Here is a 14,278-nt window from a genome sequence, read left to right as displayed (position 1 = left end):
CTTTCTAAAATAAGATAATTGAAGATACTCATGGATTATCTGAATCTGGAGAGCACTTAGTCTTCACATAGGTCTAAAAATGCCTTTCCCAGAACACTTTCTCTGTCTGTAGCCTGATGTTTAAATTTTAATTGAAACTAATCTTCTGATAAATTATGTTCTTTCTGTCTTTTTTTTTTTTTTTTGGTCTTGCTTAGGCTTTTCTGCAATTATAGCTCTTACAATGATTCATTGCACTTCTCTTTTCCCTAGCCTTCTGTAATTCCTCTGTTGGAAGGTCACTGTCTGAGGGATTATAGAGACAAAATAAATTTTATAGGTGGGGTTTTTGAAGAGGTGTATGTGACTAGACCACCCTCAGTCAGTGTGTGCACCTGCATTTGGAGTGGTGCACAGGAGGAGGGACATGTCCATGCCATCTTTTCCAGCAATGATGCTCGTGTTGTTTCCTTTTCCTAGGTGTGTGCTATGGATGTGCAGATCATTAAGTGCATCCACACTGCACGTGTTGCATTCTCTTTTGTGTTCCATGTACGCAGCTCCAGCCTTCTTCCACTGTCACAGTTTGAAATTGGCCCCCCTGAGAGGCTGGGGGGGCTCAGAGGTGGTTGGGTGCCAGGACAGTGTTCCCTGGAGAGCCAGTCACTGTCCATGTTTTTCGCTTCTGCTCGAAATCATATATCACAGCACTGGAAGCTGTTGGCAGTTCAGTCTTGGTTGTTTTGCTGTTGGTGTCTGCTGCGTGTAGGTGTTGAAGGCCAGGGGGTGGCTGGGCTCCTTTTCTCTCCCCTTCCGAGGGGGAAGAGGGGAGCCCTGTGACCCCCCTAACTCTACCTTGGCCAGAGTTGGAGACAGCACTGGAATGAGTGCATGTTTGTGAGGGATGCGACTCACAAACAATTAAGTGGGAGAGAGAGAGGCAGGCCCTGCAGCCAGGCCCTCTTCTCCACCCCCCCCTTTGCAGCCAGGCTGCAGAGCAGGGCTGGTTTTCCCTCTCCCTGTTTAGTGAGAGTGGATGTGAGGCTCAGCACTGGAGCAGAGCCGAGTGGACGGGCCAGAGGAGGCTCGATTGCTAGGGAGAGAAAATCCCAGGCAAGAACTGGAGACAAACCCCCAGAGAGAGAGAGAGGGGCCCGGAGGATGTCTCTGCCATGAACCAAAATGCAGGACAACTGAAAACCCGAGGAGAAATCAACATTCCAGGGCACGGATGCTTGTTAAGCTGAACTACACTGCAGCAGCCTACGAACCGAGGTATGAGAGGGAGAAATCACACAGCAGGAGAAGAGCAAGGACTCAAAGCTATCTTCTTGGACTTCGTGAGGAGAGAAACTGCAACAAACAAATGGAACTTGGTCAGGGGGAGTGTTCAGGAGCCCAGAACACTCCCACGGCAGACTGTGTTACATATCAGCCTTGAAAAAGCTGCTCCTGGACTAAAGTTAAAGGAGGGGCTTGAAAGGACTGACTGATAGAAATGTAATATATATATATAGTTGCCTTTAGTTTGCGTAGTATTTATTTGTGTAAATAAATGTATATACTTCCCCCTTCCCCTACAGATGCCTCTGGTCTGAAAGTTTCTCTCCGGTGTTAGGATAAATTGTGGGAAGGGGTGGGGGGAAGCCTGAAAATTAGATTTTGGATTTCTACTATGGCTCAAACTGCCACATCCACCCGAACCAAAACCTCTTTAGACTCACCCCTGCAGTACTCCAGGGCATCCCATAAGACTCAGAATACAGACGTAAGGAAAATTCACACCAAGAACCAGCACCAGCTTGGTAATAGAGATGGACCAAGCTGGGCAGCCACAACAAGAATCACAGAAGGATTTAGGTACCTAAACATAACCGGTTTGAATTTTAGGAGCTATTTTCAGAAGTAATGGAGACACACAAACTGTACCCTGTCACCGAGTAAGAACAGTTGAAGGCTGGGTGAGTACACAGCGAATCATCTGTGCTGGCTCAGCTCTTCTACACTTTTCCGGGCATCTGCATTTGGCTGATGCTGGGGATTGGATCTTGACAATCAGATCCATCAACATTTCAGCAGCTCCGATATAGCTGCAGCTCTGTTTCGGTGAATACTTTCACTGGTGTTCAGAAGCGTGGGTGCTAGAGGAAGAGGTAAGGTAGCAATGAAAGTTTTTTTTTTTTATTTCACATACAATTAAATAAATACAGTCTTCCTGTATACTTGTTGTAAACTATATGTAGGCCTGAAAACAGGAATCAAAAATAAGGACCTTTCATTCCCAACTGAGTGCCTTGAATGACAGATTTCAGTATTACTCATTTTTTCTTAATTTTTTTTTTTGACTCATGAATTTTAATTTCTTCCTTGTGCTATGCCACAGATTCAACAAGGAGGGGTGGGTATCCCTGTGGGTTTTGGCTGTCTCAAACCCTGGAAATGACAGTGTTGAAGAGCTTGCGTGATGTAGACTTAAATCTCAAACTAAGGAGGCAGAGAACAATTTCTGTCTTCTACGTGATTGCTTTTACAATTATTTTGTTGGGAATGAGGCACAAGGTATCACCAGCAGTTGAATTTTTCAAAGGTCTAAGCTTCATTCTGTATTTCAAAATATTTATTTTCTTTCATTAAGAAAATATATGTGCTCCCACACACCCATCACCCATTTCGTTAATCCTAAATTATTGATCTGCAGTGGACGGAGAAGCCTGACTCAGATGTCAAAGCCCTGGAAAGGATTAACAGTTGGAATCTAAATGATTATTTTACTGTTTCCTTGAAAACAAGCATCCCAAGGCTCTGTGGGCCAGAATGGAACTAATATGGTTGTGATTTCAGTCCTCTGTAATAACCATACCTCTGCACGAATTAAGGCCTGCAGGGAAGGTAGTCTTGTATTTTCTTTGACAGTTTGTATTTCCAGTTTTGCAAAAACAATCTTAGGATACTGCTGAGTCATAGGGAAGTGAAAAATAAGCAGATGCCTATGCTAAATAGTGCCACTCTTTCGCAATACTATGATTTTTTATTTCAAACATGCATTATTCTGGACAAGGAAGGGGGGGATGTGAATGACTGCAGAGCTGTAATGGATAGAAAAGTTGTGGCAGGCTTTGAAAGAGATATTGGTGCAAACAACTGGTTTTGCAGAATGAAGATTATGACTGAAACTACCACTGAGTTACCAACAGTAGGGGAGAAATGCATATACTTTTCAAAGTGATTAATCTGAAATTGCTTCAGTCTTTTTTCAACATTTTGTCATGCTGCCCACTGAATTAGTAGGAGGATGTGTTAATAATTTACCATCTACAGCTCTAATAACTCACATCTAGGAATGTGATTCTATTTTGCTTCTCAAGGAGAATAACCTCAGTTACCTTGGAATGCATGTTGTAGCAAACTTTCTGAGCCCCACAGGCATCTCCTACCTTTTTTAAGTCCATTTGATATTATATATATCTATATGTTATATATAAGAGAAGAAATAACCTGATCAACACGTGGATTGAAGTCATTGGTGGAATTTTGTCTTTTTTGATCACGGGGTGGTTTGTACAGCACCAGGCCTGCTGGAGGCAGATGGGATTCATCTGTCTAAAAGGGGGAAAAGGATTCCTGTCCCTGAGTTGGCAGTGCTGATTGAGAAGGCTTTAAACTAAGTTTGAAGGGGAAAGGGGATAAGACCAATCTCACTACAGATGAGCCTGGGGGTGACACACCAGTGTTGAGGGGGAAGTCAATATCCCAGCTGAAGTGCATCTGCACCAGTGCAGGCAGCATAAGTAACAGGCAGGAGGAGGAGGCCACCGACAGGAGGAAAGCTGTGACGTAGTCACCATCTGGGAAATGTGGTGAGATGACTCTCATGACTGGAGAGCTGCAGTGGATGGCTACAAACTCTTCAGAAGGGCCAGGCAAGGAAGGAGACGGGGTGGGGTGACTGTACACTGGATGGTGTTCCGACTGTGCAGAGCTCCAGGGCAGTGATGTTAAGGCTCAGTACCCGTGGGTAAAAATCTGGGGCTAACAGGCAGGCAGGCTAACACAGTAGACATCCTGGTGGGAGTCTGTTATAGACACCTACCCATGATGAAGAGGCAGAAGAAGTATTCTGTAAGTGGCTGAATGATGCTTCACAATTGCTAGCCCTTGTTCTTGTGAGAGACTTTAATTTGCTGGATGTTTGCTGGAAACTCGACACAACAGAGTCAGCCAAGGGGGTTCTTGGAGGATAACTTCCTAACACAGGTAAGTAAGCCTACCAGGGGGGATGCCCCAGAAGACCTGCTCCTGATCAACTGAAAAGGGCTGGTGGGAGATGTGGTGGTTGGAGACTCTCTTGGGCACAGTGACCACAAAATGTTGGAGTTTTCAATTCTTGGTGAAGTAAGGACAGGGGTCAACAAAGCTCTACCTTGGACTTCCATAGTGTGGACTTTGGCCTGTTCAGGACACTGGTTCAGAGTCCCTTAGTCCTTAATAACAAAGGGGTCCAGGAAGGGTGGACACACTTTAAGAAGGAAATCTTAAAGGCACAGAATCAGACCATCCCAATTTGTCTAAAGACAAGCCAACAGGAAAGAAGATCATCCTGGCTGAACAGGAAACTTTCACTGGAACTCAAGGAAAAAAGAGTTTATGACCTTTGGAAGAAGGGGCAAGTGACTAAGGAAGAGAGTACAAGGATATTGTTAGGTCATGTGGGAGAGTACAAGGATGTTGTTAAGTCATGTAGAGAGAAAATTAGAAAGGAAAAAACTCAGCTAGAACTCAACCTGGCCACGGCTGTGAAAGATAATAGAAAGTGTTTTTATAAATACATTAATAACTAAAACAAGGCCAAGGAAAATCTCCGTCCTTTATTGGACAAAGAGGGGGAGCATTGTAACCAAAGATGAGGAAAAGACTGAGGCTCTTAATGTCTGATTTACCTCAGTCTATAACAGAAAGACCAGTTATCCTCAGGGCAACCAGTCCTCAGAGCTGGGAGCAGTCTAGGAGGAAGTAGTGATCTGCTGTGCCACTTAGACACTTACAAGTCAATGGTGTTGGTTGGGATTCACTGGAGGATGCTGAGGGAGCTGGTGCAAATACTCACCATGCCATTTCTCACCAGTCCTGGCTAACTGGGGACGTCCCAGATGACTGGAAGTTGGCCAGTGTAAAGCCCATCTACAAGAAGGGTTGAAAGGAGGATCCAGGGATCTACAGGCCTGTCAATCTGACCTCAGTGCTGGGAAGGGTTACAGAACAGATCATCTTGAGTGCCATCACCCACATGGCAGGGGATCAGGGGTTTAGGAAAGGCAGGTCCTGCTTGACCAACCTGATCTCCTTCTATCACCAGGTGACCCACCTAGTGGGTAAGAGAAATATTGTGGTTGTTTTCTACCTGGGCTTCAGCAAAACTTTTGATACTGTCTTCCACAGCATTCTCTGGGTAAGCTGTCAGCCCATGACATGGACGGGTGCACCCTTCACTGGGTTAAGAACTGTCTGCATGGCTGGACCTGGAGAGTGGTCATGAATGGAGCTACATCCAGTTGGTGGCTGTCACAAGTGGAGTTCCCCAGGGCTCAGTATTGGGGCCAGTCCTGTTTAACATCTTTATCAATGATCTGGATGAGGTGATCAAGTGCATCCTCAGTAAATTCGCAGGTGACACCAAGTTGGATGGGAGTGTTGATCTGCTGGAGGGTAGGAAGGATTTGCAGAAGGATTTGGACAGGCTGGATAAATAGGCCAAAGCCAGTTATATGAGATACAATGTAGTGAAGTAAGAGGTCTGATCCTGGGACATGATCCCACTCAGTGTTAGACACTGCATATGTTTTCTAGACTTCGAAAGTTTTGACAGAAAAGTATAAATTATCGAAGAGTCACCACTACAGTCAGAATGTTTCAAGAATTGTTTTGCTGCTATTATTAGCCTTTGATTCTGGCACTGTTGTCCACCTCACAACGCTCTCAACCACAAGCCCATGTCCTCAGGCACGATTATTGCACCACAAGTAGGTACACCATACTGTCCACATTTTCAGATTTTTTATATGCTTCCAGAAAGAAGAAAACAAAAGAAAACATGTAGAGGGAGCTAAGGCTACCCCACATAGCGTGGCACATTAAGTGTCTTGCTGAATGCTTGTTTGCATGTGCACCCATGAGTGGCAGGTGCCTGTGATGGTGTTTTGTTTTAAAGACAAATAAAGGGGAGGGAACTCCGATAAAATGACCCCACCAATACAGAGAGGCAAAAGGTGAGGCGGTATAAGTGAAAAAACCAACCGTTTACTAATGAGGAAAAATATCATCAACCACAAAAATACAAAGGAAACAGCTTAAATCAACAAGGCAGGAATTATTTTCTAGCTCTGCCCCCCAACCCCCAGAGCGAAAACCAAAAGACAAAATAGTGGGGGCTCCTGTGCTGGAGCATGCAGCTTGGGAGAGCAAAGAAAACAACATGGCAAATGAGTTTCCACATCCTATGCCCTCCCCCTAGCCAGCAACACAACGGAAAAACAAGGCAAAGCTAAACCTGGGAATCCGCTTTGTCGGAGGTGAGTTACGCTGCCCAAAAATGCTTCACGGGTCTCAAAGGGCTCCTTTCGGTTTGGCCTCTATTATACCTGCAAGAGTTGCTGTCTGTTTGTGTTGTTTACTCACAAGTTTCAGTATGTTCACCTGGTAAAAAGCAAAGGAGAAAAATCGTGCAATTACAGCTGTTGTACAGCAGAGCAGCAGCAAAGGACTCTGTTTTACTTTAGGTTTCTTCTGCAGGCTGAAGTTAATGAACGGCGTGGAAGGTAGGGAAGATCAGCAAGAAATGCTTCTTTTTACTCTCCTTAATGAATATTTTGGAGAGACACAGAACAGTTATTTGGCAAAAAGTTGAGTTTTTTCTGCCATATGATCACGTAGTAGTTTTAATATTGCTTTGATTTCTGGCAAAGTCGTCTTTCAAAAAAATGTCAAATATTGTTTACGTTCCTGCTGCTTTCTTTGCATTTTTATTGTTAAAAAATGCTACAGAAATTATCATTAATCTGAAACTAGAAATACATTATACATTTAATTTGGCTTCCCCCAAGAATGAAAGCTAAAAAAATGTTAGTTATAAATTATTAAGAGACATAGTTCATTAGCAATTTCAATTTTAAAACTGTGAGTTTGAAAATGGCTTGTTTTAATGAAAATATGAAAGTATGAAAATAACAATTATGCTTCTTAGGCACATTATTGACTTAATTTTTTTTTACTGAATAGTCACATGAAGATGAGCAATCTGTGTGTAGTACTTTGTTTCATTTTCTTTATTGCTCTTATGTCATTAAAATAATTTGAGATAATTAATCTTCTCAAAAAATAATTCATCACACTGACTCAGCAACTAAACATAGTGGTGTTGTTCCAATGCCTGTAGTTGAACTGAAATCTAAATAAACATCCAGTACCTCTTTAATCTCCTCATGCTGATGATATTGTCTACATTGTGCCAATAAAGGGGACAATGCTCTTGAGTTGTGGACATCAATTATTTTCAGCTTGCAGAAGAGGTGACCCAGGTCATCCTATAGGTTAATATAGAGTCTAATTTTGAATAGATTTTTACTACCCAAGAACTAATCTATTCAGAAAACACGTCTGATTTGTCTTCACTGATCAGTTGCTGTGTGAATGATTTCTCATCTGTGTTTACTGTACTCTCACTATATTGAGGTGGGGTGAGGGGTGGAGAGGTGGTGGTAGAACATAGTGGCATGAGCCACTGTGATAGCTCTTTTTTGGAAAATATCTGTTTTATTCAGAATTTCTTGTTGTCTTCAGTCTGTCAGTGGATTATATGAAGAACAGTGTCAAGTCATTGTAGTTGTTCCCTTCCACGATTCCACTGCAGTTCATCCGGTGTCTGGCATCCTGAATTCTTTCTTCTCCTTCACAGTGAGAAACCTCTTAGCAAAATCTTGGATAGGTTGATGTTACAAACATACAGAAAACACCACTGAACTCTGTTTTTTTTCTTTTTTTTTCTTTTTTTTTTTTTTTTTTTTTTTTTTTCCTGTGTATAGCATAGCACTGATCCCTGCCTAAGGTATTTTTTCATTACAACGAAAGACTAATATAATAACACCATCAGGTTAGCTAGGATCTAGTGAGTCACTGAGTTATATCTTGAAAACAGCACTGCAAATTCTAGTAGCCATCATTCGTTATGAATTTTCATGGTAAAAGACTGAGTCCTGCAGATTATTACAAAACATTTGCAAAGAGAGTTAACAGCTTGCATCAAACCAATGATACACTTGGACAAATAAAGACAAACAAGTTCTGGGGCTCATAAGTACGAAAACATTGATTGCATTCAGTTGCAAGAACTGTGCAATATTCTGCTATAGTCCTGAAGACTACTTGGGTTTTTATGTGTAATTCATTATTTCACATAATTATTAGGATTCAGACCGATTCTAACTTATGAGGTGGCTTGAAATAAAGCATATGACTGAAGAGGGAAAATACTGCTTTTAAGCTGTCAAGGAATGCTTTCTCCAGCACTGATATATTCATTTCACACATTGTAAATTAAATATGATTTATTTTTACAGGCTCTTCAAATTTTTACGTTCGTGTATTCTTTTCTAAGTGCCTTTTACATATTCGTTGCATTTCATAATGTGTCTTCCCTCAACAGATGGTGTTGTTGAATGCACAGCCAAGTTTTTTTAGCACCTGTGAGAATGGGGAAAAACATACTGTCCCAAGATATTGGTAGCCCACACGCAAAGAACCAGTGCATGAAATTAAATGGGTACAGATAGATCTTTGTTTTTAAATCAAGAATTCATTCTATGAGATTTTGAATGAAGGTTGTCACTTATAAAAAAGCCGTGACTGAGTCTGTGAAATGATCCTGCCAGACACTGATGATGGATTAGGTTAAGGAAGAAAATGATGGTGTCAGCAAACATGTTCACCTCTTTCTTGCAGAGAGGTAGGGACATAGACGTGGTGAGCTGCTTTGGCTTGGTTGAGAAGTGCCACGTCATTAAACTGTAGTAATTTAGTTACTTTCAATTATTTGCTCATAAAGTTCATGCAGAAGCATCTTCCTTTAGAGGAAAACAGGACTTAGTCAACCAATTGTCCACAGGAGACTTTAAATCTCCAGGCTTCCCCTATATAGGTAAAACCTACTGAAATCACTGTCTATATAGGCAAATTTTGTAGAATTCTAACCAGAAAAAAAATCTCTGGAACATTTACAATGCATCTAGTTTTATGGCTAAGTCCAGTAAATTTTCACTGTCTCAAGCCTGAAAAGAAGCAATAAATCAGCCTAACGGGCTAGATAGGTTGAGTGTTACTATTGTTCTGTATTATCAGGACAGTAAAGAATGGCCATCCACCATACAAGGGGTTCTGTCTCAGTCATTTTGTGTGCTCAGTGTTATTAAACTTGATTAAATTTTTCAATGCATATGTGCAAAACTGGACAACTAGTTTTTTACGAAGTAATTTTGATACAGGAACTTGACTGAATAGGCGACCTTGCGTTTTGAGTTTGCTTTTTCAAAAGCGAGAAAGCAGCACATAACATCTGCAACCTATTTACCCACACAGAATTAAAACTGAGCAAGCATTGTTCCTTTTATGTACTTAAGAGACTTAATTACAGGCAGTCCAGAATGTGTGTTTCTTCCATCCTGGAGGTAATAATAGAACAACTGATTTTGCTTTTTTTTTGATTCAGAAAGTGATTTTGAAACAAACGTGTATACATAATGCTGTCAAGTGTTGCTTTTAAAAACGGCGAATGACACTGTGTAAAGTCCTCAAATATCTTCAGCAGTTCTCTCTTAAGGTCACTTTGGTAAACCATTCACATGTAAAGGGAAGTAATTAGTTCCAGTTTTGCTTTTATTAACTGCCTTATAATTTTTTAATCCACACTTCATCGTTGCACGAAACTAACAATCTGATTTGGATATTTTCTCATTGTACTTTACAGAATTCATTGGTTTTTATTGCTATAAGGGATACTGATATTAAGAGTCAAGACTAGTTTTTCGGTGATGAATACTGTGAATATTTTGTCTGTTTTGAGCAGAAGTACCATGTTTACTGCTTAGGCACACAGCCACCAGATTGGCGAGGGTGGTATAAAAATATGGGTGAAAGAAGCACACCTCGATGTCACAGCTCAGAAGCAGTGACCTGTATTTATGTGATTATGTAACACTGATGTAAATGCCACGTACCAGGAGAGCAGAGAATCTTATTATAAAATGCCTTCCCTCGGCAGCTTTAAAAAGCCAGTGCCTGTACATGGCACAAATCTTCCCTTTTGTGATAGCTTCTTTCAACACAGGTGTGGTGGGTTGACCCTGGCTGTATGTGAGGTGCTCACCAAAGCTGCTCTATCCCCCCCTTCCACAACTGGACAGGAGAGAGAAAATATAACAGAGATTCATGAGTTGAGACAGGGACAGAGAGAGGTCCCTCACCAAATGTCATCACAGGCAAAACTGACTCGACTTGGGGATATTAACTGAACTTATTGTTAACAGAATCAGAGCAAGATAAGAAGTAAAATAAATCTTAAACCCACCTTCCTCCCACCCCTCCCTCCTTCGCAGCTCTACCTCCTCCCCCAGTGGCACAGTTGGTTGGGTGTTTACACAGTTGGTTGTGGTTTGTTCATCACAGGTTATTTCTGCCACTGCTCAGGGAAAGGAGTCCTTCCCCGGCTCCATCATGGGGTCCCTCTGGAGACAGTCCCCCATGAACTTTCCCAGCATGAGTGTATCTCATGGGCAACGGTTCTCCCTGAGCTGACACGACAGGGGTCACTCTACCATGGCTTGCAGTCCTCCAGGCAGAGCCTGGTCCAACGTGGGTCCCCCACAGGGTCACAAGTCCTACCAGGAAACCTGCTCCAGCATGGGCTCCTCTCTCTGCAGGTCAGCAGGTCCCTGCCAGACCCTTTTCCAGAGCAGGTTTCCCATGGTTTCCCAGCCTCCTTTGGGCATCCACCTGCTCCAGCCTGGGTCACCTCCATGGGCTGCAGGTTGTTCTCTACATCCCTGTGGACCATAATGGGCTGCAGGGGTACAGGCTGCTCCACCATGGTCTGCACTACAGGCTGCAGGGGAATCTGTGCTCAGGCACCTGGAGCACCTCCTGCCCCTCCTCCTCCACTGACCTTGGTCTCTGTAGCTGTGTTCCTCTCACATGTTCTCACTCCACTCTTCTCTGGCCGCAGTTACGTCTGCACAGTAACTTTTTTTTCCTTCTTGAATATGTTATTACAGAGGCCTTACTACCATTTCTAATTGTCCCAGCCTTGGCCAGCAGCAGGTCTGTCTTGGAGCTGGCTGGCTTTGGCTCTGCTGGATGTGGAGGAAGCTTGTAGCACCTTCTCACAGCAGCCACACCTGTAGGCCCCCCCTGCCTCCAAAACCTGCCCAAATTCAACACAGCAGGCATTCAGTCAGGCATCAGAACAGTATTGAAACAATGCCTTGGTATCTCTAAAGTTAGCGTTTTGATACTTGAAAAAAAATTTCCTATTCCAAGATAATGTAATTTAATTACATATGCAGCTTACCACAACGTGATTAATGTTTGATGGCACTTAGAGGAAAGAAGTGTTAACATGCTGAACGTTATAAAGTACTTTCTGATTCTAACATGGAATCAAAGGGAAGTTACATAGCATAAACTGACAATGATTCTTTCTGACATGGGGTTTTATAAGACTTTTTTTTTTTTTTTGCAATGTCAGTGAAAAACATGAAGTGACACTTTCAGAAATAGTTTCTCTATTAAAAGCCCACATCAGGAAAATCTTTTTTGCTTCTAAAACAAAAAACAAAATACACCCTCATGCTGGAATACTGCAATGAAAAACACAAATATCTTACTACATTGCTTTTTAAGTTAACATCACTCCTCAAGGTCTAAGTTGTAAACTAAAGAAAAAACTTTCATGGAAAATACTTCTTTAGATCAAGAGCTACTTACATGAAAATATATTTAAAGAAAAGCTGGTTCATATTGAGTTATCACCATGTACTTCACAAATTTATTTCATTTTTTTTCTATGATTTTCAGGTTCTGAATTGATTTTAAATCCAATTTTATTTAATCTGCTCATAACCAGAATCATGGGTATTTATCTATGTTAGTGGAAGAACTGCTGAAGGATTCAAACAATTCCTACAAAAAACCCAGACATTAACAAAAGATAGATTATTTAGGAGAAGAGTTTTGCAATCTATTAAAAATCTTGGAGACACCAGGACAGAGTTTATCCAGAAAGTCTAAGGTTCCTGCTGAGCTTTGTTGAACTTGCTGAAGACTTAACTGGAAAAGTTCTGGTTTGGGAGAAAAAACTACGACAGCAGGGCTCCTTTATGCCAGAAGAATTCCAGAATCCTTGGAATATTTACAAACGTGTCTAATTTTACAATATGCATGCCTTGTACTCTCCCAGCTTTTCCCTTATCCTTTCAGCGAGAAAACTTTGACTTGCCAGCATGGTAAAGCACAATTTGGAGAGCTAGCTCAGTGATTGCTTTTATGGACCACTAATTATAGAATCACTCCACACGTACAATTGCATGCTACTTTCTGCAGTTAGTCACTTGTGAAGTTGTAACAGCCTGCACCTTAGGGAAATTTAGCTCCTGAAGTGCAAATAGTTACACCTAGATTCCAAGTATAATCTTACACTTTTACACACTTTAGTCACAGAAAATGTATTGTACTAATATAGAAGAGAAATTAACTCTGCACTTTCAAAGACTGGCAGGCTGGTCCATAGTAAGATTTATCCCTGGTATTAGTTGTAAAAATGTTGTCTAATACAATAAAATAAAATAAAATAAAATTTTCTACTAAAATAAAATAAAACAAAGATGTTTTGAAGTCCTCTGAATATTACTTTTGCAGCTTATAATAAAATCTACTGGTGTGATTGAGGGAGATGTTAAAAGTTATTGATTTTAGATGTAGGTGAATTCGATTGCTTGTGGAGGCAGTGAGGATAGTGGCTCCTCAGCAGGCAGTTTGTAGTTCTTGGCTCCCTGGAAATAGCCTTTCTGAAGACTTCCCACCTCCCCACCCAGTAACAGCATAATCAGAATTATTCCTCCACCTGGCATATCGTTTGTACCCACAAAACATCATCTCTTCTCCAGTCTCAGAAAACCTTAACAAAAGCAACAAGCCTCACAAATTACTGTACTCACCCTCAAGAGACCATGGAGACAATGATGCCAGCTGGAAAGAACCCACCCACAGTGTTTTTCTCTCCTGCATCTATTGGAACTGCAAAGTCAGGTCTCGTTCTTAAAACTAATTTTGAAGTGGGAGAGGTTAACCATCACAAAACCTTAAAAAATCTCTGAAACATACCTAGTTTAAACTTTGCAGAGTAGATCTGAGTTACAGATCGTGCAAAGATAAAATGACCATTTCTGTAATAAAATTTTCATGCTCCCAAATATAATACAAGAAGTAATCCTTCTGCATGAACACCATTTATCAGAAGAAAGGGATTTGAATATGCTTCAATAAATAGATCATAAATCCAGAAATGAGAATGCAAGGTGACAGGATTAGTTCAGTGATAATATCAGAATCCTGTTATAGTACATTACACAAAATAATGAAGTGCAATATGAATTTTCCAATATAGTCTTAGAGGACCTAATCTTTCTGTGCAGATAACACTGTTGAACGCTTTTTATACCTTCCGACAGTATCTCTTGAACATTCTGATCACCACATCTATATTTTTTTGTGTACCTTATAGTATTTCTATGTTTCTATACCACAATCCCCTCAAAGAGTTTCAAGCAACCTCACCAGAAAACTGCAACTTTTATGTGGAGTCGGCTTTAAAATATCCATTATAGTTCGGTAGAAATTCTTGTTGATATTAATTGTAATACTAAATTTGGATTTTTACATTATTCTGTTTTTCATTCTAGGAAGTGAATTTTAATAGCTTGTTTAATAGCAAGAAACTGTTAGAAAAAAGTGTTGAAAAAGTTCTTGACCCTGAAAATATTTTACTAATTTTCCAGTTGCAGATCACGACTGTAAGTAAAGATTGAAAACATTTTCATAAAGCACAGTTAAGTACATGTGTAAACATTCCTGTTCAGGTCAGGTTTAGAGCTGTATATGTTGAGATCAATGGGCTTTGGTTTAAGCTGATATGAACAGCAACCCCTTTGCCACCTTTAAGGCCAAACGAAGGAGGTCTATCAGTTCTTGTGTTTATCCT

At 41.1% G+C, this 14,278-nt stretch overlaps 1 long non-coding RNA gene across 1 annotated transcript; it reads right to left on the bottom strand.

Annotated features, from left to right (window-relative positions):
* Window positions 1-6,253: 6,253 nt before the first annotated feature.
* On the bottom strand, window positions 6,254-13,464 carry LOC135406890 (uncharacterized). The gene is made up of 2 exons (XR_010426551.1): window positions 10,242-13,464; window positions 6,254-6,669 (listed from the first exon to the last, which is right to left on the bottom strand). It is a non-coding gene; the product is annotated as an uncharacterized LOC135406890 (long non-coding RNA).
* Between the last annotated feature and the right edge of the window lie 814 nt (window positions 13,465-14,278).

Source organism: Pseudopipra pipra, chromosome Z (genome assembly GCF_036250125.1).
Source record: "Pseudopipra pipra isolate bDixPip1 chromosome Z, bDixPip1.hap1, whole genome shotgun sequence".
NCBI classification, from domain to species: Eukaryota; Metazoa; Chordata; class Aves; order Passeriformes; family Pipridae; genus Pseudopipra; species Pseudopipra pipra.
This window is presented reverse-complemented; position numbering and strand designations above follow the sequence as displayed.